The sequence below is a fragment of the Seriola aureovittata genome, chromosome 6 (assembly GCF_021018895.1).
Source record: "Seriola aureovittata isolate HTS-2021-v1 ecotype China chromosome 6, ASM2101889v1, whole genome shotgun sequence".
NCBI lineage: Eukaryota > Metazoa > Chordata > Actinopteri > Carangiformes > Carangidae > Seriola > Seriola aureovittata.
Genome location: NC_079369.1, coordinates 1,700,147 through 1,715,920, shown reverse-complemented (window position 1 = coordinate 1,715,920; position 15,774 = coordinate 1,700,147). Strand labels below are relative to the sequence as shown.

The following is a 15,774-nucleotide window of genomic DNA, read 5'->3' as shown; positions in this document are numbered from 1 at the left end:
TGTCCATGTCACATTAAGAGCCTGTGAGTCAAACTCGTATCAAAAGAAATATAAATAAACAAAAAACCTCCCTATCCCTTCCCTTCCCTTCCCATCATCCCTGTGAGTAAGAAACAACTGATTACATCTCGCCATCAAGCTGAGGATTCAACCCTCAAGATGCGAGGAATAATAATGTAACAGAAGACATGTGGGAGACAAAGTCAGGATTAATTAAACATGCAGCAATTTCAAAAAAATTATCTTACACAACAGACAATTTATATACAATGCCCTGTGGATCCCGAAATAAATTCATCGTTTTGTCGCACTCTCTCTCCAAATCCCCTGAGAAATGATCAATGGATCAACTCTGCAATTCTAATACCCAGAACAAAGCGCACAGGGGGATTAGCAGTGTTTATCATCATTATCCTAATAGTCCCCATCCAAATGAAATGAATTTTAGGAGCCCATCTTTTGCCTCACAGTGTTTGGGTCTATGGCATATGGCAACTGGAGAGGCCATCACAAACACCTCAGAAGCAGTCGTGATGGATGGCATGCGTACAGGTCATCGCCGACGGTGATTGATCAGCCCTCTGAGGCCGGCGATCTGAGACACAGCCAATGTGACAGCGGGGGGGGGGGCGTACGTGGACGAGCCGGGGAGGTGCACGACAGAGCATCCATCATGCAGCAGCTACATTAGAAATGCAGGTTTTTAATGCCACATTTATTCTTCTTTCCCTCACTTCTGCTCTGTGTTTGTGGAGCAACATAATGACTTTGAGTTGTAGGAGATCATCAGCATGAAACCAAGGTCAAATAAGAGATAATACAACGTTTCAGATCACACAGCCTTCTTTTAAAAAGTAAAAACCTCATCGCAAAAGCCTTACCTCCGCTCCTCGTCGACCAGCTGAGGAGACATTTTACAGGCACCGTGAAGGGGCCAGCGCAGATTGTACGGCTCCAGGGCGACACTGCTGCTGAATAAACTACCACCAAACGTTACGCTGACAAAGTCACAAAGTTGCAGAACTGGGCACATGCTGCTCCTGTAAATGTGAGTCCTCAGTGACAGTATCCAAAGCAGTTACATTCAGCCAGGAGGGAGAACATACCGTCAGCGGCCTTGTTCCCTGCTGACACCAGTTAACATGAAGGACACGTTCTTTAATTAAAAGTTATAATTCTAAAGATTTTATGAAATCAAAACCTTTTTTTGATTTTTTTTTTTCATTGCCATTAGATGTATTTATGATGTTTTAATTACCTTTCTATACAGATGTTTTAATTGCAACATGATGCAATGTAATCCAGCTGTATGTCATGTTATCTCACTGATGTCAGCCTCAGTGTTAACTGTTCACTGTCCTGCAGCTGTGCAGTTACTGCTGCACGTTCAACTGACAAAACACATGGCTTTTATTGTGAAGCTGTCACAGGAAACACAAACGTATTTGTCACCGTGGTTACTTAGCGCCGACAGGCAGGCGTTCATCAAATAACGTGACCACAAAACAAGACGGCATTACTCGTCTGGAGACGGATTGAGCTGCTGCTGTGTTTCAGTAAGGTTGTATAACTGCACATTCAACATCTTGCATAAACAATCAAAACTTTTCTTTCTTCACTTTTATTGTCATCCTCACCCACCTGAGCTCTTAACCACGGTGACTAAGAACCCAAAACCGAAGCCCTACGTTGACTCACTGATTGTCCGCATTGTATTTTTCTCGGAAGCGAGGTAAAATGACTCCTTTAACGGCTCCAGAAGTGGTGACCCTGCTGCGGTCGCTGTTATTTAGCGCAGTAAAAGGGCTCGCAATTTAGTGCAACTACAGACTTTTAAAAGTTCTGTTTCTCTGACCCTCTCAGTGCGAGTGATTCATGAATCACAGTGGAAACAAGTTTAACTTTGGTCCTGGTTGTACCCCACTGTGATGTCTTGATGTATTAATAGTTAAATACATACAAACTCTCAAAGAGGACGTCCTGCCTGTGTATGAAAAGGACAAAAATGTAAGGAGCTGGTTGTGATAGTATGGTTATGGGATTTATTCTGATCTACAAGGATAAGGTGTAAAGTTTATATAATTCATATTGTATAACTATGATCGTTTCGCTGATTCACAGAATCAGTTTTAACCAAAGAAACCATGACAGAGACACTGTAACACCAGGGAACTCAGCTGCCATATAATCAGCAATCAGGTAATACTTAAAGATCCATGTTTTCTTCTTCTGTGTTTTATTTGAAGTGTTGATCCATAAGAAGATATATGATACATCTCCTCTCTCAGGCTTCTCTCTGCAGCTCTAGTAACAACAGGTCAGTGAGCCAATCAGAAGAGAGGAGGCTCTGAGCTTCTCTTCTGATTGGCTGACTGTTTTCTGAGTGATCCAATAAAAATATAGCAGATTTCAGGTAAAAACACTCAGAAAAAACAAATCCTGCAAGGTTTGGATGGTGGGTCCAGGTGGGCGGGGCTTGGTGACTGCTTTGTTGTGACATCACAAAGTTCCAGAAGTCCTGACGGCTGGTTTTAAGGCTCAGTTTCTGAATACAGGCTGTGTGCATTTCTCTGTGGACTGAGGCTTTGATACTTTCACAGTATTAATATAGAAGCTAGAGCTGATCTATAATCACACTACACATGGACACAGACCTTTACACCAGAGGAGCTTTAACATAGTTCATCTCCAATTGGATGATGTCTCTACACCGGTAAATGTTGGATTGAAAAGAGAAATACTTACTCAATCACTGTCGAGCAAGAACAAAGGAAGCTCAGAGGGAGTAAGAAGAACAGCTCATGCAAATTTACTCAAAGCTTGTTCTCAATTTGGATTTCACTGCTCACGGCCGGATTAACCCACAACAAGGCCCTGAGGCGGTAACGAGCCACGGGCCCCAAGTCAAAGCACCAAATTCCCAACCCCAGGTTAGCCTGTTTATAATTTGATTAAATTCAGATTTATGTAAGAGTAAGAACAGTGTTAACACAAATTGAGCTGCAATTATAAAGACAACAAAACTACGTTTGAGCAGTGGGGACCTCCAGAAGAGGGGGGGGGGGGGGGGGGGGGGGGGGTCTGCAGCTGTAACACAAGACAGAAACAAACCGATAGATAAAAGTTGAGGTACAACATTTGTTATTATTCTTTAGCAGTCGCAGTAAAGAGTAAAGATGTCTTTATTTTTTCACATTTACCTTGAAATATTTAAAATAAGCTACAGGTTGTAACATGATCAGTGTTTACCTCTCTGTACCACTTTAGTTTAGTGTGTTAGCAACATTAGCAAAGCACAGCTGAGGGTGAAGGGAATGTAATTAGTTTGCGAACGTTCAGGCCTCATCACTTCAGTTTATATCTGGAGCATATGAGCAAACAAATGTGCAATTAATAACCACAAAATAACGAGACCTTTGAGGCCTCAGTACACGTAAGGTGACGTAAGGTGTAATAAAATTTATGTTGGTAAAGACATAAATTGTCTTAATAGCCTGTGGTTTAATTATATCTCAGTTAACTCAGTTACACACATGATGCTGATGTTTCCTTTGGCTGTATTCATACTTTCTATATTGATCTAATTTCTTTACATGCTTCTTGCTAATTAGAGAGAGCCACACAGGCATGAATGCATGTGATGCTAGCACACAGACACTCATTAGTATGTGACCCAGCTGCTGTGACCTGGTACACTACTGTTCTGGTATTGTAAACTTCCTCTGTCAGGATGATCTGGAACATTTGGGGACACGAGGCTGAGAGATTCAGGTCAGGTCTGCCGACTCAATAAGGAGGTCTGAGTCTGAAACACACTGGCCTCAAAGAAACAGAGAGAAACGCTCGGGTTGAGCTCGCCTGAAATAAACCAGTCAAGTCATCCTCACTGCAAAACCCACCTGCGATAAACCCCCTTCTTTTATTGCAGCTCATGTTCCTGGACTGGTTTTCTTAATTTTTTTTTTATCATACACAGTCTGAAGCCTCACACATGTGTACATGACATGTGCACATATGAAGTCCTCCCACTTCCTCTGCTCGGCTGCACCAGCCATCTATTCTCTTATAATTATCTTGACATTTAAGCTAAAGCACAAAAGGCCTCTCTCTGCTTCAGTGTAATAAATAACAGATAAATGTATTACTGTAATAACTCCATGGATGAATGAGATTGCCTCCCTGTATTTCCCTCTCTGCCTCTCTCTCTCTCTCTCTTTCCGTCCTCCACACAAACACTCTCAGTATTTGACTCACTTGATTAACCCTGAGTGGAGGACACCGTGTCTCTGACGAGGGGCGGATAAGACTTACAGAAAGAGAAACACACAATTACAGTCGGGTCTCTGAGGCCACTTAGGCCTGAAATAGCATGAACTAGGCAGCGCTGGGAGATTTATGGAGCCCAGAGCCTTCACCTTCCTCCGGGCCGGGAGCACAGAGCCAGTCCCAGTCACAAAGGCTCGTCAGTGGGATGATGATGCCCGGAGGCCCAGGGGAGCGTCAGCAGGAGCAGCAGCGCTTCATTAGGCTGTGATGTTGGTATGTATATCCAATGCAAGGTCAGCCCTCATCCCGCCAGCAGCTCACATGTATAAACGCACTGTGTGCTACTTTACTTTGTCTTTTCAAAATAAAGTTTTGTGCCCTCCCCCGACGCCACAGAATTAATAATTCTATTTTTATTTACCGTCTGGCTTTTATCTCGGTGAGACGTATGAATCACCCTGGGCCCGTGTCCCTGAGCGAGTGTGTTTTTATCTGCCTGTTGTTCTTGCTTTTCCTGAATTTTCTTCCTCTCTCTCTCTCGTGGTCTGTAATCTCTCTCATCAGTGTTCCCGCTCTCGTCTTCCTCCCAGTTGCAGCCATCCCCATTAAGTCTGAGCACTGCTGGTAGCACTAGGTATTTCAGGGCCGTCTCTCCCTTCCCTCCCTTCTTCAAATGTCATCCTCTCATGTTGTCACGTGGCATTTGGAGCGAGTCCTCCGGGGGGGCCGGGCCGTTTGAAGTATTGATTGAAGTGCCTTCGTCCCCTGAGCGCCGTTACGTAACAGAGATGCAAAAAATCCACAAAGTCACAGAGAGGGAGGGACAGAGGGAGAGTAAAGTGAGATAGAGGAAAGCCGGGGGGGAAAGGAGAAAATGCAAAGGGAGCACAAAAGAGATGGATGGAGGAGAAGGAGATTGAGGGATTGAGTGGAAAGGCACTGAAGAGAGGTGGAGAAGTGTCAACTGTGGATGGGAGGAAGGCAATCACTGAATCTGTGGATCATCTGTCAGGACATGGTGGAAACCTGGACAACTGCAAATGAGTGTCATAGATCAAGCGGCTGAAAATAGGCCAGTGAAGGAAGCTATCTTTACTCCATCATTACGGTTGTGTCTCATCACGGGATCACAGAGATCCTTGTGTCGCACGGAGACGCAGAAGAAGAAGAAGAAGAAGCAGAAAAAAAAAGGATGAGGGGAAAGAAAGTGGGCTAAAGCTCTCAGAGGAATAAAACACTTTTATTTACCACAAGTGAAAGAATAGATGATTCGACAGTCGAGAGTTTATTGTTTCAGACGAATGTTTAGTGACGTCGTCTGGAGTCAGGTGGAGTAAAGAAAAGACGTGGAGGCACCGACTTCCTCGTCATATTCAGTGATGTTCCAACACATTCAAGGACTTTAGGCTGAACTCCACTGTTTTACTATTTATGATGTGACTCCTGCTACAGTGGGACATTTATTATGTGTTTACTTTTACAGGTGAGTGTGTGAATTCACCAGGAGACACACCTGTTTCATGAGATCAGGTATTTTATTTTTGAAATTTTGAAAGACGAAATCCTCGTATGACATGGTGAACTAATCCAGGATGTGGGAGGGACCTAGAAGTCAGACTGAAGATGGTGATGTCCACCCCTGTATGGCCTCAGCGTGTACACACACACACACACACACACACACACACACACACACACACACACACACACACACACACACACACACACACACACAGGAAGGATGGTCCATGTTGCACAAGGTCTTCGTTTGACACGCAGGACTCCCCGCCATGATGTACGACCTCTCTTCAAAGGTGTCAGAGATGAACGTCGCTGCGAGGACAGACTCAATATGTGACCTTTGACCCAGGTCAGACCCTTGAACTGCATATGTGCTTCAGGATGAGCATTACATGTGTGTGAGAGTGTGAGAGAGTGTGTGCTGAACCTGTGTGTTTTCGTATCACAGACGTCTTGAGGCGTGACCAAACACACACTTCACTAAAAGCTCAATATAAAGTCGGTTCCTTTCCACTGCGGAAATGTGTCAATGAGTTTCATCCAGTCAACAAGTTGTTATTGGAGAAAGGGTTAATGTTCAACTTTCCCCTCGTGTTGGTTTGAATGAAAGGACATAAAGACAGGCGACACATTAAAGGACAAACCTGAGAAATGAGTGGAGAAACAACAGGGTGACAATACTTATTACAATATATGTTAAACAAACATGACTATTGTTTATGTTGATTTTAAGCTTTATGTTCAGTATGTTCACTAATCATCTGTTACAGCAACAGGAGTTTTCTGTGTGAAGTAAACACAGTGTTATAAGTTATAAAGCTCCATCTTTGTGTCCATCCTACATCTTTCTGTATGTCGACCTCTGTTATTAAAGTAAATGCACCTTGTACATGCTGGAGTCACTTACTAAGACTCTATGTCCCATTTTACATTAATCTGTCATCCACCTGTATGTTCTCAATTCTGACCAGTAATTTCCATCCTTGTTAAAATTATAATCCGAAAAGATTTTCATGAAATTAAACCACATTTTTGACACTGAATATTCATCAAATGTCTGTAATTAAAAAGCCTGTAATTACCTCTCTACATAGCAGTGGTGTAGTCTGCCGTTCCGCTGCTGGATTCAGGTCACCCACCTAAGAAGGAGGGGATCATGGGAAAACAGTAGCTAATTAGCTCCACATGCTAAACAAACATTTATCCTGCCGCCGTTTCACAGGGACGTCACTGAAGCGTCAGTGCAGTAGGAAACCTTCGCTGTAAGAATTACGTTATAAATCTATTTCATAAGTGCAAAGAGAAAAGTGTTCAACTTTCCACTCTGTTGTATTTTACTGTGCCACAGGAAACACTGGCACTAGTTGTGATCGTCCACTGAAAGTCAAGACGTGGTCATTCTAACAGAGCAGCTGCTCAATGAGTCTTTGCTGTAGTGTTAACCTGCACTTGCTGTTACCAAGGTAACCGTGCGTGCCACTAAATGAACCAGGACTGAAATCTCAAGGATTGCACGCCGGCCCCGGAGAAAGCTTCAGTGTCGACGCATCACTCACCGTCAGAGCGGCGAGAGAGGAGTCTGAGTCTCTGTGTCCTGACAGCTGCTCACCTGCACCACTTTGTTTCCTGTTCTTTTGTCTCCACCTCAGCACCATCTTTCAATTCTGTCTCCATTTACCGGAGCTCGCCTCGCCTCTAGTTTTTCGCCTTGTCTTTCCTCCTGCGCTTTTATCTTAACAATGTCTTGTTAGCCTGCTGTCTCTCCTCCACACAGAGAACAGACCTTTTCCCGTGATTAACTCCAGTGACTTTCTCCTCCCCACAAACCCACTCCTCCGCCGCTCGGCACACCAGAGCCGGGGCTAGCTTGTGTTTTGACTTCATGAACCTGGCTTATAAAGTACAACCAGAAAGCCCCGGCAGTCTGCAGCAAACCGGAGATGGCTGCAGGTAAATGTCATGTGGAGCGAGCAGCTGTAAGATGGAGGACATCAATGAGAGTTTGTTAAATGGCAGCTGAAGAGATTCGTCCACCTCCTTGTTTGACTGTGTGACTTTTCCCACAGTTTCCATCTGTGAGGCTTTTAGAGCTTCCTACTGTCTCGTTTTACCTCGGGCAATTACCTGGATGCCCCTCATGATGAAAGGTGGCCTCTTCTCTGTTTCTGTGATATTAGGTTTTTAGCAAAGCAGCAGTGAAGCAGTCCTGTGACAGCTGCAGCCACACACACACACACACACACACACACACGCCATTGCTTTCTCTTCACGACTGTGTCATCAATGATCCATATGAGTGAGCGTCACACCTCGAGGACAGCCGTTAGCTTATTCCTCTACGTGGCTGCAGCTTTGAAATCACAGACTGGATCTTTATTAAAAAGCTCCGGCTTCCAGAAAAATGTAATTTACAAAGTAGTGTGCCTAATAATGTAATGTTCACCGGTTATTACCCAGGATAGAGCTCCTCGCTTTGAACTCCTCGTCATCATCGTCTCTGCATCAACGTGTCTTCAAGCCAAACTCTCTGATCTCCGAGATGGGACATGCTAGGCAGCTAACGCTCCCATCTATCACAGAACACTTATGTAACATCCCCACCTCCCGCATGTGTGTGTGTATATATATATATATATATATATATATACATGCATCTAGGCGCCTGTGACGGAGCGGGGAGGAAGGGCTGAGGCAGAGCGACATTTTCATGAGTGTCAGGACTCACTTTGAAGATTAAGAGGGGCGATATCATCATCATCATCAGCAGCAGCATCATCATCATTGTGCCGTGCACATCGGAGACAGGAGGTGCCGCAGTGCGACTCCACAGGCGAGAACTTCAGGCCGTGGTTGATACGCAGCGACACAGAGAGGCTCACACATGTTGGGGAATATTAACAAGCTTGGATTTTGCTCTCGTGGAGAAGTCTCCTCCAAATGCAACAATAGCAGAGTGCAGCCGCTGCTTGTTGCTAAGCAATATCCACCTGACACCTGCAAATTTCAGCTTTCATGGTCAGTCCATGTTTACTTTCTCCACCTTTCCTTTCAGCCCCAAACAAAAACTCCCAAGAATCCTTTTTACCAGGAACTCTTGACTGAATCACTGAAATGTACATCCACATGAACACACCTATGCGAGGTCAGCTGGTCGACGGGGCTGACGCGGCTGACCTCGCGGCTCACGGGTCGCCATCCATCACAGTCCATCATGCCCAAGGTGAGTGTTTGCGATCAGGCGGTTCACAGAGCCGGAGAGACAGCCAACCCTAGAGAGCCTCAGCGGTGAGGTCAGGGGTCAGAGGTCGCGCCTGTTCCCACAGTAGCACAGAGGGGCTTGTCTCTGTTCACTATCACCTCATCAACACACTCGTGACGTTTGACCCCCATGAATTATTGAGAGGGAGTTATCTTTGTTCCAGTCAAAATAAATGGAAGGAGTTTTTGTAAACACAATTTTCTAAACAGATTAATTCCAATTGGAGAAATGTGACAGTGTGTGTGGTGGCAGCTCTGTAAGCCTGCATGAATTACTGAAGTCATCTGAAGTGCAAAGATTATTTTTAGTCTGAGGATGACACTGTTTCAATCTCTGACACCATTCAATCTAATAAGTCACTGTAATGACTCAATGGCTAATTAGTCCCCTAATTGAGTGTCTAAATTACCAAAACTCTGTGTAACTGAGCTTCGCTGCTGCAGAACGCCAAAGAAGATGGTGTCACTCCGTCAAAGCTTCAGGCTGCACAATCTCCCCGGTTCCAGCTCTAAGTCTGGACTATCACACGGGGAATTGTGATGTGAGCATGATGGAGTCTGACACGTGTTTGCAGTGAGTTACTTTAGAGCTGCTGGTGACCGGGCAGAGCAGCAGCAGTCGTCGTCTCACGGGAGGTTTCTGGAGGGCTAAGCTATAGAAAGTGTCAGAGCCAATGTTGAAGGAAACCACTCTCACATAGACAGAGGCGTTTAAAGAGGAGCAGACCCCCCCCCCCCCCACTGCCTTCCTCTTCCTCCTATCCTCATCATCACAACTTAGCAGCTACAGAGAACAAAGTGAAACCTCAACGTACGGGTTCAGTCCCACGATCTAAATCACAAAACCTCAACCTTTGAACATCGACTTACTCCACAGCATGTTGTGTGGTCTAAAAACAAACTAATCAAACTTAATCAACCATTAATCAATATTCCCATTTTTATGTGTTTAACAAACACAGTTTCCTGAGTTCACTGAGGTGAATTTTTAGAGGTGATTGAATACAAAGTCAAAATAAAGATGTAATTAGCATCAGCTGCGTAAACTTCACTTCACCAACTTCACCAAAGTGTCAGCTCCAGACAAGCCCCTCCTCTTTGACCACGTGTTGGATCAGCCGGGAGTTGGGAAGAGTCAGACGCTGCCAAGATGGCGATGGCGGATCAGCTCACTCCAAGCTTCAAAACTGAGTATGTCCATGTTAATATATACGGTACGGTCTACAGAGGAGGTTAGTAACACAAAGAACTGACTTTTTATTTTTTTAAGAAATTACAACCAAATAGTTTTTAAATGACTTTTAAATAAATTATTAGTGAATATTATATATTATTGTCTCCATTGCAGTTTGGTGCAATGTAAAACACAACACAAGTGTTTCCATTTCACTTTTGCGTAATATAGTTTTGTCGAATAGTTTCAAAAAACAACCTCACGAGAACGTTTGAGTTTTTCAGAAATGTGATTCCATCACTTATTTTTCAGTTCGCAATTTCAAATTGTGCATTAAGAAAGTGAATGGAGACGCATCTGAAGACTTAAGTGTTGCATTTTCTATCCTATATGCTAACAGACGTTTTATCACTGATAAAATCATAAAGTTTTGAATTTCATTAAATATATTATAATTATTATTAATATAAAATAAAAAATAAAATAATATTAGATACATCTTTGAATATGCTATGCTAGGTTGATGCTAAATGAGTGAAGATGCTGGCCTGGAAATTACATCAGGACTCTACAGCGGTGGTTCCCAACCTTTAATAACCACATTTTTTTCCACCAGAATTGTAGTTTTGCAAATGATTTATCGGCCCACTTGCAACACCTTGGCAACCACTGCTCTGCAAACCAAAGCTGGAAAACCTTCGAAAAACCTGTGATGTATGACCAATAAACAGTTCATTTATTCAAAGGCAATCACAACACTAGAAGTCATTTTTTCAGTTTTTTTGTTTTTCTGAATTAAATGTTTCGCTTGGCTTCAGTAATGAGTCTTCACATGTCTTTTTTTGTGCTACAGTAAAGTGACCATGAAATCCCATTTCACATTATCAGGCTTGCCGTGTTCCCTCGGCTCCCTTGTTTGCCTGAAACTGGCTTTTGTAATTGTATTTTTCATTCCAGGCTATATCTGTGTCTCGGTGTGTACATGCATGCCCAGCATTAAGCAGTCAGGTGGGGGAGTCGTAACGGGAACATAAGAAATCAGTGAGGAAGAAGCAGTGGCTTAAGCCGGACACGGGCAGATAAGAAGATTGTGGTAGAGGGACGGCAGCTGTCTCGGCCACAAGCTAGACACTATTTCAGTGCAGACAGCTCATCAGATGAGACCGCTGATGAGACAAGTGTCGGGGCACAACCCACATCACCTCAGTCAGAGAGGGCACAGCTAACAATACACTCCCCGCCTCCAGGAGAGAAGTTTCCTGTTCTTCATGTAAGTATTTCTTTGGAGGTGCATATTTGTCCTTTTTCTTTGTCCTGATCCCCCCCCCACACCACCACCACCCTCAACCTCCACCCCACCCTCACCTGCTCCTCAACACACAAACTCTCTGTGGTTGCAAACTCCAGGTGCAGCCGAGGGGAGAGAATCTATCATTCCCATCAGTTGAGAGAACTCCAGGAGTGTTATTACTTTGAGCCAAGCCATTAAGCTTTTACCCCGGAGCGATCGATGGCAGATGCTGGAGGGGTTGTTTATCTTTTGTCTTCTTATCAGAGCGGCAAGGAGAGGTGGGGGGCGCCGAGAGGGGGGAGTCGAGAGGTGGGGGTTGGGGGGGGGGCTGACGGAGAGATACAAGAGGAAAAGCAGGCAGAGTGACAGAGGAAGAAAAAAGAGGAAAGGGAGAACACCTTGTTCCAGTGGAAGAAACAACCTTCACTTATAATTCACAGCGCGGTCCGCCGGCTGCTGCCTTTTGATTCTGCTGAATCCATGTGAGGAGGTCGACACCTGTGATGTGGGAGATCAGTGATTAGACAAGGTTATGTGAAAGGCTCACAGCTCGCAGGGCAGCGACTCGGTATGAAAATCAGATGATCTGAACAGTCCCGCTTCGTATCATTAAACTCACCAGCGTAACAGGTTTAGCTGCATTATGCAACAGCCAAAGTCCTACCTGTGTGTTTCTCTGGGTTTAATGTTTTATCTGACGCGAGCACGTCTGGCTCTGAGACGTATCAGCTGGTTCAAAGTGAATGACTGGCTGCAAGATGAGGAGGCTTAAACACACACGCACACACACACACACACACACACACACACAACAGAATCTGCTTTTACAAACTCCGAGCTGTGTGAGAAATCCTGATGAAAGCCGCACGAGTCGCCGCTAACGAGGAAGATGGACCGAGCGTGAAGCAGAACGATGAGAAACAGCTGTCCGGAGGAGATGTTTCCCTCCCTTTCATTCTCCCTCTATCTCTGTCTGTCTCTTGTCTCTTGTCTCTGTCTCGTAAACACACTCAGACACACACACACACACACACACATATATACACAAACTTTTTTTCTTCATTCATTTCATCAGTGCCATCTTCAGAGCCCTCTCCTTAAACTGTGTTCTTCATAAATAAAGTAAAACACACACAGAATAAGAGTTATAGTGAATTAATCTAAATGATTTTGAGATGTGTTTTTCTTCATGCCTTATTTTCTTAATCCGTTTATTCACCCACCTCTATCCCCTTCAGTCCAGGTCTTCAATTAATGCTCTTATTTATCCTCTCCTCCTCTCAGGCACTTTCTCTTCTTCCTTTCTTCCTGTGTCCCTTGCCTCATTTAATTCAGGACTAACTTCATTATAATTATCCACTGGATCCTGCATGCAGGTGTGAGGAAAAATGACTTGCAAATCAAATAATTCCTAACAAGCAAGTGTGTGTTCCTCAGCGGCAGGAGACGGGTCTGTTTATCTTACACAGCTAATCCTCATCTCACATGCAGGTTTGTTGCAGCGGGACAAATATCAGTTATCAATTATACAGAGTCACAGTTGTGTTTTTATTAACTGCACATGAATCTGTATTGTATGTGAGTGTTTGCAGTGCGGAGCGCACATTAGCGTTAGCACGGGATTGTGTTTACCTGGCCTGTTCCTGTTGAAAGGGGGGCCCATCGACAGGCCTGAAGCCTGGGCATTTCCTGCTGAGTGGCTGCTGACAGCGCTAACGGCGCTCTGGGGAGCTTCCTGTCAGCAGCTTCCACTCTCCATGAAGCAGCAGCTTCGAGCAGCCCGACTATCGCTGGCCTCTGGAGCAAGGTGAGGGGTCAGGGGTCAGTGTGAAGATTTGTGTGTGTGTGTGTGGGGGGGTGGGGGGTGGGGGGGGTCACTCGTCTTGCCCTTAATGACAGCCTTCACGATACGCTCCGGTAACCAGTGATGCCGCACAAATCGGAGGAGATGTTGCCATGGTTACGTGCAGTTTGATTCATATTGCACAATGACTCGGATCTGTTGATCTGGGTGGGGGTGGGGGGGTCGAGCTTCTGCCAGCCAATCTAACAAGGATATCCAAGGAGATGAATGATTAATGGAGAAAGTGGCAGAAATATTTCATGGATATAAATGAAAATAAATAATAAAAACAATTAATAAAATGTGACATAAACTTTTATGTCTGTTTTTATTTGCCTTTGTATTAATTCACTTTCCCATTTCAATTCCCATTTTATTAATTTTTGATTTCGGCAGTTTCAGTCCCAGTTACCACTGTTGTTGTAAAGACTCACCAGCTGTGTCCTCACAGTTCAGGCAGAGCGAGGCTGCATCTCCTCCACACAACGATGATGATGATGATGTCCATGTAGATATTTCTGAAGGGTTCAGCTCCCACTTTGTGTTTTATTCTCCAGTCGGACTCAGTCATGCCAAACCTGCCCAGTGGGCATCCTGCAAAGTTAAATCCCCTGACTGTTCCTGTGATCAGCCACCTGCCTGCACAGCTGCTGCTCCTCTGCTCATTAGCTCCTCAGGATATAGATGGCAGTTAGTGTTGTAGTTTGCCAGATTGTTTATGTTGCCTAGCTGGTGCACGGTCTGAGGCGCTGTACCTGTTGCCTGTTCCGAATGCCTGTTGCAAATGTTCGTTCAGGTGTCTGAGCTGTTTGCCCGATCCTGATCCGACCAAGTCTGACCGGCTGGGAAACTGACATTATAGAGAGAGTAAACAGCATCGCGCACACACACACACACACACACACAACACACACACACACACACACACACACACACACATCAGCTGAGTCGCCGCCATCGTCTCTGTCATCAAGTACATAAAAACAGAAACCAGCTACAAGCAGAAAATATATTCAAGGCAAACGATCAATGAGTTCACATTTTGAAAGCTGATGAGATTAATGAGATTTTTCTTCCGAAGCTGTGTCTGTGTGTGTGTGTGTGTGTGTGTGTGTGTGTGTGTGTGTGTGTGTGTGTGTGTGTACACTGACTTCAGAAGGTGTCCTTACACTCATCTGAAGGGAGGAGCAATTATACAGAGGGAGAACAGAGTAGAGGAATAACAATGGCGGCAGTTAGAGAGAGGTGGAGCAGAATTTAATTGGGTTATTGAGGAAATGAAGAGGTGAATGGAGAGAGTGAACAGTGAAGGGAGGAGAAGAGGGGAGTCATGGTGGAGGAGGAGGAGGAAGAGGAGGAGGAGAGGTCGTTGTGTAACTGAGCCTGTTCCACATTATAACCTATATGACTGCTGCGATGATCTGTGTGTTTAGATGATTAAATCCCAGTTAAAGTGCTGAGCTTTTACAGGCTGAGCTAAATATAACACACACACACACGCACACAGTTCAAGCCATATGCATGTGTGCAGTCATCAGTGGGTTATTTTTGTCTTCCATGTTTATTTTCAGTAATGAGAGTAAAGTCATGTAACAACTATTTCCCCTTTAATTGAATCCATATTAATTTCTGTATTTTTCTGCAGCACCACGAGTCACCGTCACACTGTTATATAACTATATTCTTGTGAGTATTTTTTTTGTGCATCTCATTATTTTATTTTTTTTTGCAATAGGATCATTAAAAGTTTTTTATCTTATCACATTGTATCATGAAATTGTTTCCTTATCACCGCGTCTTTAATACCACAGAAACATCAAATCATCCTCAGCCCGCAGATTCTCATCACCTCGCTGGTTTTCAACATAATCAGGAGAAGTGACGGCGGCGTGCTGCGAGCCCGTCTGACCTCTCTGACTCCGACTGGATGGAAATAATGATTAAAAAAAAAAAGAAAAAAGTGATTAAAGTTAACTTTCTGCACTCGGGCACTTCATTCAGCAGAATGATGACAAGAACATCGGACGCCTCCGTTTTGTTACCTTCATCAGAGGCTCCCAGGTAAATGTACTTTAACCATCCCAAAGATAAAGGATGATGCAATTTGAGGCAATGGCCATTTCTGAGAGTGCAACACAGATGCAATCCTTCTGTAAGAGGTGAGGAGGATTACCAAAGATTACGCCGACTAGTGAACAGTGACTGTAAGTAATATTGTATTTGTGATGGAAATAAAAAAAAAAAAAGACTGAACTCACTCTCACGTCTGTACAGTAAATATGAGGCAAGAGTCAAGCTACCAGTTAGCTTAGCTTAGCCTAGCTTAGCTTAGAGGCTGAGACAGCTAGCCTGGCTCCGTCCAGCGGTGATGAAATTTGCCTGCCAACATCTGTAAAGCTCACGTAATTAACTTATCATATT

General features: G+C 44.2%; 1 long non-coding RNA gene across 1 annotated transcript; it reads left to right on the top strand.

The window, feature by feature from the left end:
- The first annotated feature begins 12,996 nt into the window (after nucleotides 1-12,996).
- Nucleotides 12,997-15,535, top strand: LOC130170606 (uncharacterized). Its single transcript, XR_008828018.1, has 3 exons — nucleotides 12,997-13,317; nucleotides 14,999-15,039; nucleotides 15,165-15,535. It is a non-coding gene; the product is annotated as an uncharacterized LOC130170606 (long non-coding RNA).
- The last annotated feature ends 239 nt before the right edge of the window (nucleotides 15,536-15,774 follow it).